At 37.2% G+C, this 21,936-nt stretch overlaps 1 long non-coding RNA gene across 1 annotated transcript in view; it reads right to left on the bottom strand.

Annotated features, from left to right (window-relative positions):
* Positions 1 to 84: 84 nt before the first annotated feature.
* The window catches only part of LOC309626555, a 30,070-nt gene continuing 8,218 nt past the window's right edge, over positions 85 to 21,936 (bottom strand). The window contains exon 2 of the long non-coding RNA XR_014243272.1: positions 85 to 21,716. This is a non-coding gene — a long non-coding RNA (uncharacterized lncRNA). The remainder of the gene's footprint in view (positions 21,717 to 21,936) is intronic.

Here is a 21,936-nt window from a genome sequence, read left to right as displayed (position 1 = left end):
CTTAGTTTCACAAATGTTGCTCATGTGTGAATGTCTGTAATAGTTTTCTAGCAGTTTCCTCTGCTCCAGGTTGTCATTAGCCTCTTTAATCTTTCTGAGCCTGAGTTATGTTATCCCTGTCCTCCAGAACATAGGGAGAACATCTTTGTTTCAGTCTAATTATTTGCAGTTGTTTATTTTCCCCCTAATTGAAATGACCAAATTCATATGTGTGCATATGTGTGCATGTATGTGTGTACCTATATACTCGTGTGTGTTAAAACTATAAAAAGGTGCTATAATAGAAGTTATTTTGAGGAATTAGGGGAAAGTATAGTGAAGAAGACCTTGGGCTGAAAAAAGTACTGTTTAGCCTATGATTCAATTGAGGTAAAGGGAAAAAAACAGTCAAAGCAAGTGGGCTTTGAGAGAGAGTGCAGTGAACCACTAAAGTCAGACTAGCAAAGGCTGGGAGTATGGAGTTGGGGAAGCAGGCAGCAAACCTAAGACTCTGGGGACTTTACCAGAGCCTGGCTTGTGGTGGGAGGTGGGGGCAATGCTTACCCTGAAGCCTCATTTGGCAACGAAGGTAGGAATGTATGGCTGGGACTAGAGAGAGGATCTTCTCCTCCACCTACTTTCCATCTTCCATAATAAATACTGGGCTTTCCTCTCTTAGGACAACATGGTCCCACTGAACTGCAAGAGTGGCTAGAAAGCAAATGTATCACCTTTTCAGTGTCTGTAGTGGTAGTGAGAAAGGGAATGTGGGTGAAACAATGGACACTGTCCCTACAGGAATCCAGACTAAAGCAGTAACAGTGAAGGAGCTTGAGAAATTTGTCGAAGAACTGTCCCTTTTAAAAATTCTCATCTCAAAGACTTAAAGATTAGAATTTCCGCAATATACATTTTAAGGAAGTAATTCCAGTTTTTACCAAAGTCTTCTAAAATATATGGAAATGATGTAAAATCTCCAATTTATTTTATGAAATCTAAGCAGAAAACAGAAAACTACATACTGTTATAAATTATGACTATAGATACAAATGTTAAAATTATTTTAATAGAATTCAAATAGAATTTAGTTGTATACATTTTTTAATTGACATAATTGACATAATTGACATATGACATGGTGTAAGTTTAAGGTGTCTAAGGTGTTAATTTGATGCATTTATATATTGCAATATGACTACTACTGTAGAGTTAGCTAACACCTTTATCATATCATGTTAGTTCATTTTTGTGTTGAGAACAGTTAAGATTTAGTATCTTAGCAACTTTGAAGTTTAGAATTTAGCTGCTTATTAAAGAAATATAATGAGATCAAGTAGAATTCAGTCTACTGGTATAATGTGATGCAATATTAGATTTCTACAAAAATTTTCTAAGGACTGCAAAGTAGACTTACATACACATGGGGAATGTGAAATGCCTGGAATAAACTTAACGTTCTTTTGATATGTTTTTAAATATTCCCTTATGTGGCAATACTTAAGGAAACACAAACCTTTGCTGAGCATTTCTTTGTGCTAGAGACTTCACAGGTACAACATCATTCAGGCTTCTTAAAAATTCTCACGGCTTTTCAAAGTTACCAGCTCTGCAACAACTCTGAGTCATGGGTTGGGTAAAAGGGTGGTCAGGGGCTTGGCATACCCAGCAAGATGTGCCAAATGTATGCAGCTTTTCTAATTTATCTTATTAAAAACATACACCACACATACACAACTATTCCCTTTCTTTAGAAAGTATCACTTTAGCAACTCAGAACCAGTATAGCCAAGAAAAAATGTTTTGCTATTGGAAAACTACACAAGAAAATGTTGAGAGCTAAGATTTGCCTATTGGAAGGGTTCTTAGAAACAAGAATGTTTAGAATGCAATTTCTCTCAGCTTTGTGTGAGAAGCAGTATCATGTGTCCTGCCGTTGGGAGCAGAGCCTGTCAGATGATGACTTGGTTTGACTGCTCAAATAAGGCACTTTGCTGAGGCAGGAGTTTGTCTGCTTATCATTTCCACACTGCGACTAGCATTAGTCCTTTACCTAATCTTCACTTTCTAGTTGCTGGCTCTTGATGGCTCGGGTAACAACTCTAATGTAATTTCTGGGTGGCTGTTTGCATTTAATAGGTACTAAATTAAATGTGCAATTGGTCCACTGGAGATAAAAGTATCATTGAGCTTTTGGCAAAAAAGCTGAAACATATATTACATTCCAATGGGAAAACCATTAGCTTTAATAACTGGATATAAATTGTTGGCATTTATTATCCTTGTCAGTATGCTAATGCTCATTAGATTTTTAATGAGAGGATGGTAATAAAAACATGGCATAGAGTGAAAAATGGATATTAATTAGGGTATTAAAATGTCCTTATTTATGTAGTTGTGAAGAAGAAAGCTGGTAACTGAAGAAACTCTTTGATAATAAAAAAAATTTCCTCACTCCATTCCTTTTCCCTTCTATCTCTATTATTAAAATACATAAATAGAGAAATAGAAAAAGAAGTTAAATATATAACCATTTAAGGATGAGGCTTTAAGACACATCCTTTGTGACAGTCAGGTAATGTATATATGATGCCAAACAAATACAAATTTTAGCTATGGATAAACAGAACTACATTACAGCACTATATAATTTTATAAATGAGAAAACGTATAGATTATAAGTGCTTCTTTCTTAAGAGACTGTATAGTGTAGGTTTAGAGTGGTAAATAACAAAAAATAATGACATCCTGGCTTTGCTATGTACTGGTCATGTTACTTAAACTCTCTGAACTTTCACACTCTTAACTGTCATTCTCATGTCACTGATAAGTGAGATAGATAGTTCATGTCAAGCTTTTAGCATATACCCTAGCACAAATGCATATGTTATTATTTCTAATCAAGTAGACTAATAATGGTGGCATATTTAAAAACACAGCTTCAATGTCTACATCTGGCAAATCTGTTCATTGTGGCATATTTTGCTCAAGCTTGTAGAACTTGTGTGCCCACATTTTATGCATGTCTCGTCAGTGTTCCTTTAAATAAATTAAACTTAATGACCTTTATCAAGTGCCATCCCTCAAGACTTGTGCCAGGTGTATAGGATACAAAGATGAATGAGAAATAGCCTCTCCCTTCAAGGAGACAATTACAACTATTAGCAAAAATCCATAATTTGGATTTTGTTCAGATTTTACTGAAAACTAGGATATGTTTGTTTAAATGAAAAATGTCTTCATCAGTTACTACTGCCTAGCTATAAAATAGATAGATATGTAATTATACAGTGTTACATTTCCTGGAAATGACCCAGTGTTATTTCTCTTTTCACCATGGCACATTTAAAAAGGGCAAATGTGCAAATAAAACTAGCATCTTCTTATTCTTCAAAATAGAGTGATGAATGGGGAAATATTTTTAATAGTCTTTATTTTTTGGAGCAGAAAAATTTTCACGGCAGAATTGAACAGAAGGTACAGAGATTTACTATATACCCCTCCCCCTACACATGCATAGCCTCCTCCATTATCAACATACCCAGCCAGATTGGCACATTTATTACAACTGGTGAACCTATATTGACACGTCATTATCACCCAGAGTCCACAGTTTACCTTAGGTTTCACTCTTGGTGTTGCACATTCTGTGGGTTTGGACAAATGAATAATGACATATATCTACTATTATGGTATCATACAGTACTGCCCTAGAAATATTCTGTGCTGCGCCTATTTATCCATTCCTCCTCCCAATTCCTGGCGATGGCTGATCTTTTTGCTGTCTCCATAGTTTTGCCTTTTCCAGAATGTCATGTAGTTGTAATTATACAGGATTATACAGTCACCTTTTCAGATTGGCTTCTTTCACTTAGTACTATGCATTTAAGTTTCTTCCATGTGTTTTCACGGCTCGATAGCTCTTTCTTTTATCTCTGAATAATATTCCATTGTCTGGTTCACCATTCACCATGTATGCATTCACCTATGAAGAATGTCTTCATTGCTTCCAAGTTTTGGCAATTATGAATTAAGCTGCTATAAATATCCATGTGTAGGTTTTTGTGTGGAGATAAGTTTTCAGCTCCTTTGGGTAAATACCAAAGTGTGATTGCTGGATTGTATGACAAGAGTAAGTTTAGTTTTGTAAGAAACTGCCAAAGTGTCTTCCAAAGTGGCTGTACCATTTTGCATTCCCACTGGCAATGAATGAGAATTCCTGTTGCTCTGCATCCTCACCAGCACTTGGTGTTGTCGGTGTTCTGGATTTGGGCCATTTTAATAGGTATGTAGTGGGATCTCATCTTCATTTTCATTTCCCTGATGACATATGATGTGGAATGTCTTTTCATATGCTTATTTACCATCTGTGTATCTTCTTTGGTGAGGATAAATGGGGAAATTTTGAATGCTTATACAGCTGTGCCTTTGTTAACAGCTGCTTACAGGTGGGTAACACTCAGCTCCCAGCTGCTCACAGTATCAATTGCTCAAGCCCAGATTCTGGAGTCAGACATGCCTAGGATTAAATATGGCTCTTCCACTTACAGTTGGGCATTGGACAAATTGTCTAACTTGGTAGCCCTCAGTTTCTATATCTGTAGAATGGTATAATAACTCAAAGAGTTGGTGTGAGAGTTTGATAAGATTATGTGGAAAAGGTGCTTGGCACAGTCCCTGGCACATAGTAAGTGCTGGGAAAGTTCATTTTAAAGATTATTTTGTTTTTATATTTAAAAAATGTAACACGCAAAGTTTCAATTATTGAAGGGTCCTTCTCAGAAATTATTTTTAATTCTTCACTCTTAAGACCAATTTAGAGGACATCAAAGAAAATGGCATAAAAGTATGAAACACAGAAATATTTATTGAAAATGTAATGTTGAATGAACTTTTCACCTCGCCTATAATTTACACTGCATGATTTTTAAGTTGTATGGGAATCTTAACAAATATTTGAAATCTTAAAAGACCAAAGTATGAAACGTCTCTGGAAGCATATGGTGCTGGATCAAAGGACAAGGGCATTTCAGTGAATCCTAACACAACTGTGTTTATTAAAGAGAAAGAATGATCACACAAGATGTATAGATGTTTCATTCTAAATGCATTAAGAACTATTGAAAGTTTTCTTTTAATATTTATTTTATTATTATTTATTTTTGGCTGTGTTGGGTCTTTGTTGCCATGCCTGGGTTTTTCTCTAGTTGCGGTGAGCGGCGGCTACTCTTCGTTGTGGTGCACAGGCTTCTCATTGCGGTGGCTTCTCTTGTTGCGGAGCACGGGCTCTAGGTGCGCAGGCTTCAGTAGTTGTGGCACACGCGCTCAGTAGTTGTGGCACATGAAGTCAGTAGTTGTGGCTCGTGGGCTCTAGAGGCAGGCTCAGTAGCTGTGGTGCACAGGCTTAGTTGCTCCGCAGCATGTGGGATCTTCCCAGACCAGGGCTTGAACCCGTGTCCCCTGCATTGGCAGGCGGATTCTTAACCACTGCGCCACCAGGGAAGCCCTGTCAAAAGTTTTGAATGTGTTCTATCAATAGGATAGGCTACTTAAAAAATCTAAATTGATCCTTTCAACATCATCTACAGAGCCCCTCCCTGGATTCTAACCATATTAGCTATTTGCCATGGCCCTTCTTCACGAATTCCCACCCCACATAATCTGTGAAAATTCCTAACCAATCTTTTGAGATACCTCTTGGAAGCCTTAGCTGATACATTCCTCTTATATCCTTGGTAGAATTCTGCATATATCTTGTACATGCCCCTATTACAGCAGTAATAATAATAGCTACTAAAATACTGCAGACTTACTATGTGCCAGGCATTGCATTCAGGATTTCATATATTTTCTCATTATTCCTTGTAATAACTCTTTAAGAGCAACCTGAAGTCTGGGCTAGAGTGATCCATTCTGGATAGTTATAATATTGTAAAGAACACTGACCTTTTCTTCAGGGTGGAAAGGTTTGTTGAGCCAAACCTATATGCTTCAGGTGTAGAGAGACCTTATGGGCATATAACTTATGTAAATAGGAATAAGGTACAGTCCCTGGCCATGAAGAACTCACATTTTAGGAAGAGATCCAGATAAACTGTTAGGTTGGAGCGTGAAAATTGCCATTTTTCTAGACCAAGACTGGTCAAATATAAATAATTTCGTATGATTTGACTTCATATTATATAATAACTCAGGATGCAGAGGCATCTGAATGTTTGCTTTAGGAACTTAATGAAAATAAGAATAAGAGAAATACTTCTGTAGTTCACAATGCAATTGCTGTTCTACAGATGTATGTGAATTTAGCGCCAGCAAAGATTTATTAAGTGTTATGAGAAATAATATTATTTTAAGGGAGGACTATAAAGTTCTAAAATTATAATGTTTAGATTTTATAAAGGTGGAAAATAAATTGAAAGAAATGTTGCTCTATATCTAATGTTTCTGTTACAAAGATATATAGGTTGAAACTGTCATTTGTTTCTCATACTTTTTCCTAATATGCTACATATTGAATTTTGGTGAATTCCAGAGGAACGGTAGTTTTCAAAGACTATTACTTTATACATGCACACATACACACACACAAATTTTACATATATATACATATATATATATATATATATATATATATGTATATATATATATATAAATCTTCTAAATTTAAGGGGGCAATAATAATAGTTTCTGATATTCCATGGGTGAAAATGTAGGTTAAGCATTCAAAATAAAATGTTGTGATTAATGTATTTATGAGCGTATTTTTTTTCACATATCAACAACCCTTTAGTTTCATTAAAGATACCTTAGATAAGGATAATATTTAAATAAGAAGACAATGGAAAGGTAAGAAGTGAAATGAATTGCTCTCCTTCTAATATAGTTGAAACAAAACTTGACCAGGGCAATAGCAGAACATCTGCGGGGCATACTGAATGTCAGTAAACCAGCAGGAGACAAATAGAATGTCCAGAGGTTAAAATGTTACAAAAGTAGTAATATTCCAAGTCTTTCAAAATTGTATCAATGCTGAGGATGTATTATGTAATAGATGAGATTCTGCTCATAAAGCTAAAAACCATATTTCTGTGTTTGATGTTGTAACCCTAGTGCTCAGCAAAGGCTTATTCACCAAAGGTGCTCCACCAGTAATTGTTGCATGAATACGTTAGCAGATGAAATATATCAAAGCATGGACTTTTAAATACAATGATTAATCTTTTTAAAAATTAGAAAATCTTCATAGGCATGAAAACATTTATAATATTTGTGGAAACAAGTCAGTGAAGATGAAAATTCATGGTATAGGAAGGAATTGAAGAGCAGAAGTCCAAGATTAAATGCTTAGTTTTATTCCAATGCACATTAATGAATATGATCAGATTCATATTAAAGACTGTACATTTTATTAGATGATTAAAAAGTTGATAAACAGGCCTTTAATCTCTTATAGTTCATGGATATGCTAAATAAATAACATTTGAGGGAAAACCAGGCAACTTTTCAGGTTCAACTCTACCAGACTAAACAGACTTGTAGGGAGAGTCAGAGATAGATGCTCAATGAAATGAGAGTGGAAAGAACTTGGCTTCACTTCATCTTTCTTTTGGGATCTTGGGCCAGTGGCTTAAAACCTAAACTCTCTCAGCTGCCTACATACTCACCTTAATCCAAATATTACAAAGACAAAGTAACATAATTTGATAGTTAAATTTACTATAAGAAGATGTATTCTTTATTAAATTAGGTACATGTAAAAGAAGTGAAATTCAAAGGTGGCTAAGAAAGTGCCTAAGAAAGTGGTAAATTTTCAGGTGTGCCTTGTACCAAATTTGTAATAGTCTCCTAGACCAGAAGGTCTTGGTCACAATGCACTCTGCTAACTCAGCAGCAGCCTTATTGAGAGAAGATAAATAGCAAGGAGGGGAGGGGAAGGGAAGGGGTTTGTCATAACCCAGCTCTGGGGCTAGCTCTTCCAGGAGTTGCCATCAACTGGAATCACAAGGTTAAGGTTGGCAAATTGTAGAGGAGGCCTAGTTTTGAACCAGGTTATTATCATTACTATCAAAAGGATGAGGCTGCAATACTATGTATAAAATAGATAACGAATGAGAACCTACCGTATAGTACAGGGAACTCTACTCGGTGCTCTGTGGTGACCTAAATGGGAAGGAAATTCAAACAAGAGGGGATATATGTATATGTGTAGCTGATTCATTTTGCTGTACAGCAGAAACTAACACAACATTGTAAAGCAACCATACTTCAATAAAAATTAATTTAAAAAAAATAGGATGAGGTATAGGACTCTTAACCTAGGGCAGAAGTCAGTACCATGATTCCAGGGATTTCCAGCCATTTGTCAAAAATATGAAAATCATGGACCATGCCTTAGAGTGAGGGGAGCTGATAAGATCCAGGTAGGGGGTCAGGGACTCAGCCAAGTGTGAGTTGAATATGTTTACCTGCCCCATTAAAGTTGGGCTTCGTCATATGACTCACTTTGGCTAATGAAATATTAGCAGACATGACACAAGCAGAGGCTTTCAAGTTCTGGCCCCATTTTGTACTCTACTGATCCCCTATCAGGTCCCCAGGTAGTGCTAGATCCATTAGCCTGGACCTCACATTGAACATAGGTAGTGGAAATCTGAGTTCAACCCACAGCCTGTGGCTAAGGCTAACGGACCCACTTCCTGAACAGAGCTGCTCAGCCAGCTGGGCCCAGCCCAAGTCAACGGAACCACAGTTGACCCTCAGATCTATGCAGTTGGTAATAAACCCTGTGGTTGTAAGCCATTGAGTATTGGGTGGCCTTTTTTGCAGCATATTATAGCAATTTCCAAAGTGTGTGTGTGTGTAATTTCCTTTCAAAATCTTTAACATTATCCCTGAGTATTAATACTTATTAATATGAATTTTTCATTGCAATGTGTTTAGCCTGTGGTTTTGTTCTTAAGGGTACTCTGTCGCAGTTCACCTGGCAGAAACACTAGGGAAAAAAGGTTTTAGTTTAACTCCCCTTTAGTTAGTCCTCTTGCTATTTCTAAAAGATTTCATTAAAACACAAATGCACTTATTCACTCTGTAAATCCCAAATGTGATCAGCTCATGTGCATGCTTTATGGAGAAAAGGACCAGTCAGCCCACATATTTTGGTAAAAGCACCTAAGAAATTTATTGTTTTCTTAGAACATCCACCAAACAATCTTTCCTCCAAATAATTTATACCCAGAAGATATTTTCACATTTTTATACCACTCTAAGAAGCAATTTGTTCTGTAGAAAGGGTGGTGATCAAAACTGTTCAGTATAAGCTGTAAGGCCTATCCAATATGTAGATCCTTTGTACATATTTGAACTTAAAACCACTGTTTGACATGCTGATGTGTTTGTTTGCTCACTTGTTTTAGAAGACTGATTCTGAATTGAAAAACTTTGTAAAACATGAATTTCTCTGTGAGGGTGAGGAGAGGTGAATTTTAAATTGACTTCACAATTTTGTTTCTGTAAATTAAATGTCTACCCACAGTGGAATTTTAAAATCTTTTAACTTTAAGCTAGTTAACTGTACTAGCTGATTTTTAATAATGCAGTGACCTTTCTTTCCTAATTCCCAGTGTAAGGTCCATTGTCATTCACGTATTTAATCCTTACTATACCTGAAGCTTGTATTTTTTTTCTAAAGAAAAGACATTGAAAAATTTGTTTTTATTTTAACTAATATTTTTAAAGTACTTTCTTTTGACTACTAAGAAAATATAATCAGTATGGCAAAACATTAAATATTCCATAGAAATAGTAACAAAACGTTTATTGAGAGCCTACTATGTGTTGTATATTCTTCTAAGAGTTTTACATGTATTAACGCAATTATCCTTCACAGTACTCCATAGGTACTATTATTATCCCTATCTTATTGATAAGGAAAATTGGTAGAGTTTAATTAACTTTCCAGTGTCACACAGGGAGTAGTTAATAAAAGCAAGATTCCAACCCAGGCAATCAGGTTTTAGAGCCTGGATTCATAACCATTTATATTGATCAATTACTAATGTTATAACTCTAAAGATGGACCTAATTAGGATGCTTATTGGTCATAATTTCCTTTTCAAATCACTGGAGCTACTAAAATTCATCTTCAGTTACTGGCAAAGATCATTTTATTGGAATAGTAAAAGGGCAGAATATTGGCAGGTGATAAAATATACTCAGAGGTTGGTAAGCCAAATCTTAAGATGCTTAGGACTTTGAATCTCACTATTTTTCCAGGGCTCTTTGGGAGAAAATTATCAGAAAAATGGCAAATATTCAATTTTGAGTATTTTGGATGAAGTACTTTAGAATTAGTCACTTCCCTATATTTTAATGATTTTATATCTACTGCCAAAACTCTGAAATTTAATGAAGGAACTGGATCAAGATACAGTGTCAAAATTAGAAAAAAAAAATTCTATTGGCAGTGACCACATGTTCTTTGTAATTCTGTAACAACATGGAAATAAATATTGCTTGCATACTTGTTGATCAAACATTTGTTCTGGCCTCATGCTGCCAGATAATAGGGGGATATTCAACATAAACCTCTCCGTCTTCTTTCTGGAGAAGATTGGAAATAGATTCATCTTAGCAAATGTGGTGGTTAATGTCATTTTGGAAGTGAGTACCTCAAAGCATGAAGTCCTTTATGGGAAAGGCAGATCTTGGCACATTCTTGAAACGTATTCCATGTTATATGAAGACTTAAACTCAACACAAAATGATGATGGAACTTCTTAGTTTCCTCTTCAGAGCTCCAAAATTCTGCAGAGCAAAATAATTGGGATCAGAGAAGTCTATTTACAAGCAAGGCTTGATGGGAAATAAAATTGGACATTTTGAACATGGCAGAATTCCATCAGGGGTTAAGCACAAGTACAATTATCCTTTCTCAGAATATTAGATGCCTTAAATTAATTTACAGGAAACAAAATAACAAGACTAGGTGCTTAAGAGTAATCAAGAATCTTAAAAAAAAGATAAGTTAGCGATTAATAGAGTGTTGAATAATAATATGTATCTCATTATAGATAACTATCTCAGTTTGCTTGGGTTAGAAGTGAGGGCTTTCCTGGGATGTGAGACTTCTCAGTGTATGTTATAATGCATAATTAGCCATGAGAATCACTGTGCAAAGTCCCATGTATTATATTTCTCCCCCACCTTCCCCACCTTTTCTTTCCTTCTCTGTTGACTGACTGTATGAAATAAAGGGAGGGAGTACATTTTTTTTTTAATGTGCTTTTTTTGTGCAGGGCCTAGTGCTGAGGATAACTAAGACCTTACCTTCAAGACGTTTATAACCTAGATTAGTTGAACATTTAAAAGGCAGTTCTGAAATAAACCAAATGAAGATGCAGAATCCATAAAACTTAGCACTAAGTATAAAATTGCACAAAGCTGACTATTGATGTTTTAAAATAATATCTTTCCCCTTGACATTTTTCTATTGATGCCTGTTGAATAGCCAAGTAGACTCTAACCATTTTATTTATGTCTTGTCTTTCCACTTAGTTACCTCATAGTCTCAGTGAATTCATTTCACCGACTTGTAGTTTTCCAGATCAGGTTTAAGTTCAGTGATATTTTTTTTTAGCTGTTTTGTTTCAGTGAATTTTTATTCTGCATAATATATTCTGGCAGGCTTTTTGCTAGCTTATTTTTAGAGCTTCATCCACTTAAGCATGGTGAATGACTTGATCAAGGAAATAGTTATATTAGATAAGATTACTTATAAAATTTTGAGTTTGGAAGAAATAACACACATACAAACATAGTAGCAGCTGCATGAATGGTCTTTGGGGTGAATCCTGTGAGAAGCTTTCAGCTGGACATGATGGCATGGGATGACCATGAGGATGAAACAAAACCCCCTGCTCTGTGGACACTGGTTTTGTTTGCTTGATTGTTCTCAGAGCACTCACTGTGCTGTAAGTGCTGCCCGTATTATTGTTCCATGGTTTATTTTTCATGTGTGGATTGTATCTTAGAATATAAAGGAAAGTGTAGGTTATGCTTGTCATCAGTTTGCTAAAATGCTTGTCTCTTGGCTTTATAAGGTCAAGGTAAATTTAACCCCCAGAAAGGGCATTATGTTTTCCTCTCCCACATGTATTCTCTTTTAATAAACACTTTTAACCCAACGGGAACATGTTATTTTCCTCCTTTCCTCCTTTCATGAATAAAGTTTACAGTGTTTTGAGAAAATACTGTGGAACTTCTTAAAGATTCCAATGGCTTTTATAAGGAAATTAAATGGTTCCATTCTTACTAAGAATTAAGTATTATCCCCTGGGGAATTCAGAGATATACAAATATGTGGCTATGTTAAAACTGTACCTTTTAAAAGCAAAGATTAGATGGTAATTACAGTGGCAAAGATGATGCAGATGATGAGAATAATAACTATAATTTGTTGAGTACTTACTAAATATCATCCATAGTTCAAAGTGCTTTATATATATTATCTTATTTGTGACAGCAATCTAAGAGGTAACGACTATTATCATTTCTACTTCATAAATGCTGAAACTGAGGCTTACCAAGATTAAATGACCCTCTCAGGGTTGTACATCCTGTGTGGGCCTGCTTAGGAGCCCAGGTGGAGATAAAGGAAACTCTCCCAAACACAGGGACGTGGATATGGAAGGAGCAGCTTCTGCTTAGAATGTTGCTGGGAAGTAGAGTCCTCAGGTTGCATCTTAGCCCAGAAGGTTGTGTGTTGGGGTACTTTCTTAGGGATAAAGTTGTCCTCTATGTAGAATGAGATAAGTCAATGAAAGCAAGGGAAGGTAAAATCTCTCACCATTCGAGCAAGGGAATGAAGGTTGGGAAAGAACAGTGAAATAATTTTGATTTGCTACCCTACTGTCAGCAACTTTACATGCATAATTTATTTTAATCTTCAAACAAGTTGCTGGTTTGATAACATTATTCCTATTTTACAGTGAAGACTAAAACTTGGGGCTTGTATAGAGTAAAAAAAAATAGCTCAAGGTCATAGAAATAGTAGGTAGGGGATTAAAATTCAGCTCATCTAACTTCAAATATTTTACTTTTTACATTATAGCATATGGCAAAGCGTTTTTAGTAGTAGGCAGTCTATTGCCTGAGTCTGCTAATATGAAATATAAACATATGTTCATTTCTGAATCTCCTCTACTGGTCGACCTTTTGCCAATACATATAGACAACATCTGTGACTTATAATGTTTTTTTAATTTCCCTGAAGTTTGTTTTAGTGTTGTATTTTATGAAATCAGGGATTGTACATTTACAGCCAGCTTTCATTCAAGGTTTTCTTTTATCAGTAATAGATCGAAGATGGAAGAGAGCTTAAAGAGTGGGACTGAAATGGAAGTTCAGTTACTCTGGGGGAAGATCTTGACTTTTCTTTACTCAGAGATAATTTGGGAAACATCGGATGTCCTCTCATCTGCTCTGACTTAAAGAGCATTCCTCAGTCCTACCCACCCAAGTCATACACACAGCCTGAGCTAAGGCCAACCCCTTAAAAAAGAAGCAATAAACAAGGAGGATGAAGAAAAAGGAGTCTCAAGTATTATCCCAAGGCACTGAGAGGACTTTCTAAGTCTATAATCAATGCTGCATGGCCGCAGTGATTGTTACATGGACCTAGCATAGCACTTTCCACACCACATTTGTCATCTGTTTCATCTCCAGTAGAAAATAAATACCCAAAGCAGGAGCACTGTTTTCATCCCTCTGCATTCCTATTATTTTTACAGGTATCTAGTAAGTGTTTGTTGAACAATCAGAGATAAAAAGGTGTAGTTTGCTAGGGAAGTCAGAAAGGCATACTGGAAGGCTCTATCATTTGCAGGCACTCTACTCTGATGAGAGGTGATTAAATTCCTAAGTAGAGATGATAAAGCATGGGCAGGAAGAGATGCTGGCAAAGAATGTTAGAGATGATGTCGTAAGGTCCTTTCTCAATCTAGGATGGTGATTCCAGAGTCTAGCTGCTTGACCCACCTCTGTCATTCTCTGTAAACCTGCACAAAACCCTTATGTGGCTGTTCTTTGTCTACTACATAACCAAGGAACACTTAATAATCTATAAGATCATTTATATTTTGATAATTCTTTGACTTTTATGAAGTACCCTCTGAATATTGGATATATTGCTTAGAATAAGTTCAGTCTTTTTAGAAAGAAATATGTCTTCAAAACCCAAACCTAAATAACTTGTGTTTATAGATCATAATGAACACATTGGAAACAATTGGGACACTGGAAATCCATTTACTTCAATTTTAATGTCTGGCAATATTTTTTAAAATTTTCATTTCAGTGGTAACACCTTGCTTTGAAATGTTATTGAAAACTTTCACACCAAATAATCACGTATGCCTGCTACATTCTAATGAAGATAAACATCAGTATTTCTTTTGAGACATTCATCCCTAAAGAAAAGTCCTTAGAAATAAACGCAATCATTCAGTTGCCTAATATAACTGTCTTTCTGTATCCTGATAGACAGTGAACTGAAGAGGTTTAACTGTCTCTCTGTATCCTGATAGTGAACTGGAGAGGAAGAAGAATATAGAGGAAAGGGGAAATGAGAAATGAATGACATAGTCTTCCATACGATTTTTATTTTTTATCCCTGTCTTTGTCTGAAATAGCCTCCTTCACTCTGGTCCTGAGCTGAACTATAACTTAGTCTCTATATTTAGACCACCTGGCTTTGAATCTTGAATTGCCATTTCATTACAAGAGTAATCTTGAAAGTTATTTATGTGCCTGTGCATCAGTTCTTGTGTCATAGAATGGGCACAATAATAGACCCATCGCACAGGGTTGTTGGGAGGATTCAATTAGAAAATACATACAAAGTGCTTAGAAGAGTGCTTGGCATATACTAGGCACTTAATAAATGTTAGCTATTATATTTATTGTCATTGCTATTAACTTGTATTCTGGGCTGGAGTTAGTATAGTGGGGCCAGAACAATTCATCTGTTACTCATGTTTTTTTTTGGAAATAAAATGGCTCGGAGTTATCATACATCTTGTGCTGAATGGAAACCCTGCCAAGTCCTGTTAACTGAATTTAAACTGTCTGCCACTTCCACTCCAAACTTTTCATCTGCACTGTTCATGTGCTTAGTTCAAACCTTCATCACCACCTGTGCTGTGGTATCAGTCTCTTAACTGGCCTGAAAGTTCTTATTTCTCTAATTCATCTCCCATGTTGGCATCAAGTATATCTTTTGGGGTTGCAAAGCTGACATCTGCTTGAAATCCCCTCTAGCACATAGTAAGTGTTCAACAAAAATGCTTTGTTTCCTTCTGTTTCCCTTCTAGTGATGCTGCAGGCTGCTTATGAATGAGCAAGCTCTCCAGTGTTGGTGACACTCAGGTAGCTGCTGAATTCAATGTGTCACGTATTCCACAGCAGGGATTTTCATAGTGTGTTGGATATTGAACTGAACAGTTAAGTTGCTTTCCAGTTCTGGGGATTCAGTAATCATATGGCCTACACATAGGCTGAGTCTAAGAGAATCATTTGTCATTTTGAAAGAGTCATAACATTTAGACACATTTGTTAGGTCCCATTTAGATCTCCCCCTACTTCCAAAAATCCATGTTAATCTTTCAACTAGTGTACGGGATTTAAAAAAATAGACCTTAATACATATAGAATTTTGCTTATTATGTTGTTTATAGTTTTATACTTGATGCTTTAGGAGACTATGATAATTTAAAAATGTTTTTTTCTTCTTGCTTCTTTAGAATGTGCTAAAGAGAAAAGAAAATTAAAAGGGAACATTGCTTAATATTGGTATTTTGATTCTTTTGATGTTGTAAAGAAGTCAGAACTAAAGCACATGATGCTTTCAAAGTTCAGGTTTTACATTATTTATTGGCCATGTGAAATATCATTTGAGAAAATTGAAACAAAAACTATACTGTGTTGGCCACACCTTGAATTATTGTGATAATCCAACTCCTGCCTTGTATAGTTTCTTTGATATGCATACTTTTTTATGATGAAGGGATTTTTGCTATATTGTTCAGCCTGGGATTACAGTCAGACCCATCCCTCCACAGGGCAAGCCGAGCCCTACCCTGAGGATAAGGTCCTCATGGGCTGCTGTTTGCTTAGGAGAGAGGCTTGTCCCTCAGACCAGAAACTAGAAAGAAATAGGAGGGCACTGCTTCCATAGCAGAGTTAGAATCTTTCTTGGACCATGGAGGCATCAGGGTGATTGAAAGGCTGCTGGGTCCTAGAAGTATCCTCCCCCATGAGGCAGCCTGGGATCTGGGAAGAAAGAAATGTGGTGTGGAGTTTGTGGCTCTGAACCAACCCTTTGAGACTAAGAGCTGGATATTCTCTTTTCTCTGGGTCAGGAATATGGAATGGGCTGGGTTTTAAGAGCATGCTAGCTAAAGCAGAATTCAACAACAGCAACGACAGTAACTTACACTTCCCTAAACTGAACTGTTTTATTTATGTGACAGACTTTTGCTTATCTCCTCCCATTTCTCCTCAGCATCTGTTAGGGGCTGAATTTTGCTCCCTGCTCCAAATTTCTGTATTTCCCCCCAAACCCCCCAGTGCCTCAGAGTGTGACCACATTTGGAGATGGGGCCTTTAAAAAGGTGACTGAGTTAAAAAAGAGGCCATTAGAGGGGGACCTAATTAACTTGACTAGTATCCTTATAAGAAGAGGAAATTCAGGCACACAGAGGGACGCCAGGGACTCAGGGATGTGTGCGCACAGAGGAAAGACCATGCCAGGGCACAGAGTGAAGGTGGTCATCTGTGAGCTAAGGAGAGAGACCTCAGACGAGACTCAGCCTACTCATCTTGCATTACTAACCTCCAGAACTGTGAGAAATAAATTTCTTCTGTTTAAGCTACCCAGTCTGTGGTACTTTGTTATAGCAGCCCTAGAAACTAATATAGCATCTAATAAAGCATCTCTTTGAAGCATTAGCTGGGTTCATCAGTGCTGAAGGGAACCCACAGAATGGATTTTTCACCCCCTCTTGGGAAAGGCTTGAGTGTAGGAGCGGGACAACCCAGGGCACGGTAATCAATGGGAAAGAATACCAAGGGGCAGGTAAAATGTGTGACCTGTGTCTTGCTGTTACTCACTAGCCATGGGGGTTCTATTTTATTAGTTAATAAAGAAGGTAATTCCCCTCTAATTACCAATTATAAACTGAGCTGTGAAAGGAAGGAAAGCTAGAGGATTAAAGTGAATTGTATTGACCAAATCATTCTTCCCTTGTGTAGTTTCAGAGACAGTTGTTTAAAATCTGTGTGTGATTTTTTTTTTTTTAAAGCAAAACTGCTTTTAAATTCTGGGAAAATGGTTTCTTATCAACTGTTATAATTCTGAGAAGTCAGCTTTTTCTTTAGCAGATATTTTTAGATACCAGCTGCTGAAACCAAACAATGGTTCTGGCAACAGCAGAGACACACATACATGATCATACGATCTAGACACTTATACCCCCTGGCTGAAACTATAAGGTTAATTAATGCTATTTAAATATTAATATCCTCAGAACTGGGGGAGAGTTTAAAACAAAAGGAAATATGTTTTTATTTTGTCCCCAGGAAAATATTATGTGAGACAAGTCTACACCACTTACAGTTATTAGAAGATACTTTATTGTATTCTATAATATTCTTATGGCTTCTCTGCATTCTAATATAACTCTCCTTGAGCCTCTGAATTTTTAGATCTCTGAATTATTATATAGACTGAATTATTAAATAACAAAATTTTAAAACATTTCTGTTTTCATACAAACCTGGATTTTAAATTTACCAAGTTTATTTTTTTTGCTCGTGCCAATCAAAGGAAAGAAATAAATGATGTAGAAAAAAAATCACATATCCTTTGTGATATATTACTTTGTCCCCCCCACTTCAAATCAGAAAAAGGACCTCCACATTCCAGAGGGAAATATATTTTCATGCCTTAAGGAAAAAGTCTGTTATTGGCTTAGGCTAGTTAAACATCAGTGGTTAACATTGGCATTTCTATCCTAATTGCCTTCCCCACTGTATTAATTTTCCATTGCTGCTGTAACAAATTACCACAAACTCAGTAGCTTAAAACAACACAGATTTATTCTTTTATAGCTCTGGGGGTCAGAAGTCTAAAATTGGTATTGCTGAGTTAAAATGAATGTGTCTACCAGTCTGCATTCTTTCTAGATGCTCTAGGGGAGATTTAATTTCTTTGCCTTTTCCAACTTCCAGAGGCTGCCTATATTCCTTGGCTTGTGGGTCCTTCCTGCATCTTTAAAGCCAGCAGTGTAGCATCTTCAAATCTCTCTCTCTCTCTCTCTCCCCCACACCCCCTCCCTCTGTCTCCCTCCCCCTCCCTCCCTCACCTCTGCTTCTGTCATCACATCTCTTTCACTGACTCTTGCCTTTCTCTTGTAATAAGGACCCTTGTTATTACATTGGACCCAATGGATAAGGCAAGATAATCTTTCATCTCAGGATCCTTTACTTAATCACATATGCAAAGTCTCTTTTGCCATTTAAGGCAAGCTGTAACACATTTACAGGTTCTGGGTGTTAGGACGTGGATATTTTGGGGGGATCATTATTCTGCATACAACATGCACACAATCGGAAGACCTTCTGATTGTGGAATGGATCTATCAGAGCTCACATAGAGTGGGTTAACTGTCTCTGAAGTTTTGAAGGTCGTAACTATGGAACATTTGTATGCAATTGTAGTCAGATTTGATATCTGTCTCTAATTTAGTGGAGAACTGCTGCTGATGTGACAACTGGGCCTGATAGGTGAGAGTTTTTAGAGGGGACACAGGTCCACAACCCATTATCTGGAACTCTTAGGGCCAGTTGTGTCTCAGATTTGTGAAAGGTAATGTGGTTTATAACTGTTTATTACATAATGTTCCCAGTGGGGTCTGTAACTAGGTTAATTCCTATTTCTGCAGTGAGTCATGAATATTCATACTAAGTGAGATAAAGACCATAAATAGCCTTACGTCTGTTCATATCAGATTTTTGCCACCTCTTGAGTTACAAAAAATGATCAGTTTCTAGAGCCTTTTTGATTTTGGAATTGTGCACGGTATCATTGTATAGGGAAGAACAAGAGCCAGAAAACACACACATATACACATACATGGAGATGTGTACACACATACACAAAATACTTTAATATTATTGCCTATCAAGTGAGGGTTGAAAATTGTGCATGGAAATGAATGGGAAAAAGCAGGGTCAAATATAATCAAAACTTTAATGGGTATTCTATTATAGATTAAATTTCTTTTCCTTCTTGAACAAAAGGAACTATTCTTGAATGGATAGAGAAAACAAAGATGATAGTACTATTAGGACTTTTCTTTGGAGCTAATCTCTCTTAGTTATGCCAACACACATCTGGTAGGGACTCTATCTTGGGGAGAGGAGACTTCTTTCTATATCATGGAACACAGCTCCTCCATGTCTTATCAGAGTTCTGGGAGGAGTGGGTAAGAAGATCCATCAATAAGTTTTAAGGAGTCTCTGAACAAACCCCAGTGTGTGGGAGCCAGATAAGGTCTCTGATGATGTTACTGTGAGCAAAGAAAGACACTGGACCTAGTCCTGACTAGGCTAGTGGGCTAGTGCTGGCCAAACCCAGAATTAGGATGAGGAAGAGTAGGTGGCCTTAAGTGTGTGAGGCAGTGGGTGCTAAAAGCCTACTCTGACTCAGTCCTCTAAATGTTGCCTTCAACCTAGGAAGAGACTGAATGTGTAAATTGAAAGAACTGGTCTCTTGGGGCACAGGTATCCTAAGGTATGGAGCACCCTCAACTGAGTTTAATATAGAAAAATTACCCTCTGGATCAGTAAGGAAAGTTAAGCCACACAGCAGTAACAGACAGCCCCCAAGTCTCAAAACAATAAAATAAAATTTCCCGCTTATTCTCCTTACATGTCTACCTGCTCACTGGCATTACTGGTCATCTTGAAAGAGAGAAATAGAGCTCTGCGGGTGTCACACTGGCAATTAAATGCTCTTCCTTAGAACTGATACATGTCACTCCTCCCAACCCACCGACCCAACCTAGTCTTGTGGTACCTCCAAACAACAAGGGTGCCAGGAAATGTAATCCTACCACGTACTCAGAAGGCAGCAGGACCAGAATGATTTGGCAAACTATGCTAATGACTATATAACCTTCTCTGAAGGGCTGATGTATCTAGAAATATGCTCCATATCAGCAATGATAAATGATGGGCTCAATCTTTAAGTCACAGAGATTTCAGAGTTAGTTTTACCAGTAAGAGTGGTGCCATCTTTCCACAGCCCCTACTTCTCCAGGAGAAGAATCAACTCCTGCTGCTTCTCCCTGACCTTTACCTCACTTGGTTCAGCTCATGGGACCGTCTCTTCGCCAAGCCAGCAGTCTGGAAACAGAAACTTATTCTGACCCCTGCCCTGAGGCAACTTCACACAAGGTGGCATAATCCAGAAATCAAAAAGAGTTTCTACCCCAAGGGTCAAAGTTTTGAAGGAGAGCTTTCCATTAACTAGAGGACGTGAAGTGTGATTACCCTCACTCCTAGAATACTTTGTTTAGTGATCACACTTCACACATAACCCAAAGCAAAAGCTTCTGCTTTTCAGCCATTCCCCTCCAATGCGTGCAGTGCTCTAAACTGTTTCCTTTCCCCATGGCATGCCCACCTCTTCTCCATCCCCGCCTCCAGCCCCTCACTTGAAGTTCTACTAAGTTAGCAAGGAATCCCTGGATATATAAAGGGGAGGACGTTGGGACTTGTACTTACCCAGGAATGTGAATGGGGCTCCTTTTTTGCATCTTAAACTGTAAAATGACACAATCAGCAGTTCAGGCAAACTTCCCCTCTTCTCATTTACAAATAAGCACTGACATTTGTTTGCCTGTCTTGAGTGGTCTTAGAATTGCCCATATTTTGTTCTCCCTTTTAACTGCTGAATATGGATGCCATGGAATTGGCTTGTAACAAGCAATAGCAAAATGTAAAGGATTGTTGCTTGCAAATGTATTAACTTAAAACATAGACTGTTTTAAGTTAATGCACATGCAAGGAAATATTATATTTATGAGCTGTGCAGTGTTCCAAGTTTATTTAACAGTAAGAATCTATGTGGTTGGAGTCAAATGTTAAGTGGTTAAATAAAATGTGCATTGCGGGCTCGCAGTGTCCAATTCGTATGGATTAATGCTCTGCTACTGCATATTTTCCTCTTACAGATGTTCACAAAATATCTTTTCTGTTATCGCTGTCCTTGTATTATCATCTGCAGGTGAGAAATTCTTACTGTAGTATGATTGTGTAAAGTGCTTCAACTCACTTTGGTAAGACACATGAGGACTTTTTAGAGATGATTGCTGTAAATGCCACACTACACTACCTGCTATTTCCTTGATTTTGGCATTATTAAATAGGATGAATAAATAACATTTTTCAGTCGCTCATTCCTCTTGCAACTAGTCATCTGGCATGCCACATTTTCAACTTACTGAATTTTATTCTACAAATATGTTTGTGTTCCAGTAAGTATTTAATATTCAAGCAGGGATGCTAATGGCCAGGGAGTCAGGAGACTTAGAGCTGAGCTCCTGTTCTGTTACTAAGTATTTGTAATACTTGGTTCAGTGAGCCTCTGTGAGCCCTGTTTTTGTCTATAAAATCAGTACCTTATCTGGGAGGATCCCACGTGCCGCGGAGCAACTAGGCCCGTGAGCCACAATTACTGAGCCTGCGCGTCTGGAGCCTGTGCTCCGCAACAAGAGAGGCCGCGATAATGAGAGGCCCGCGCACCGCGATGAAGAGTGGCCCCCACTTGCCGCAACTAGAGAAGGCCCTCGCACAGAAACGAAGACCTAACATAGCAATCAATCAATGAATGAATCAATA

This window comes from Balaenoptera borealis, assembly GCF_965194805.1.
Source record: "Balaenoptera borealis genome assembly, chromosome: 3".
In the NCBI taxonomy this organism is placed as follows: Eukaryota; Metazoa; Chordata; class Mammalia; order Artiodactyla; family Balaenopteridae; genus Balaenoptera; species Balaenoptera borealis.
The sequence above is the reverse complement of the archived record's forward strand: the minus strand, read 5'-3'. Positions and strand labels throughout refer to the sequence as shown.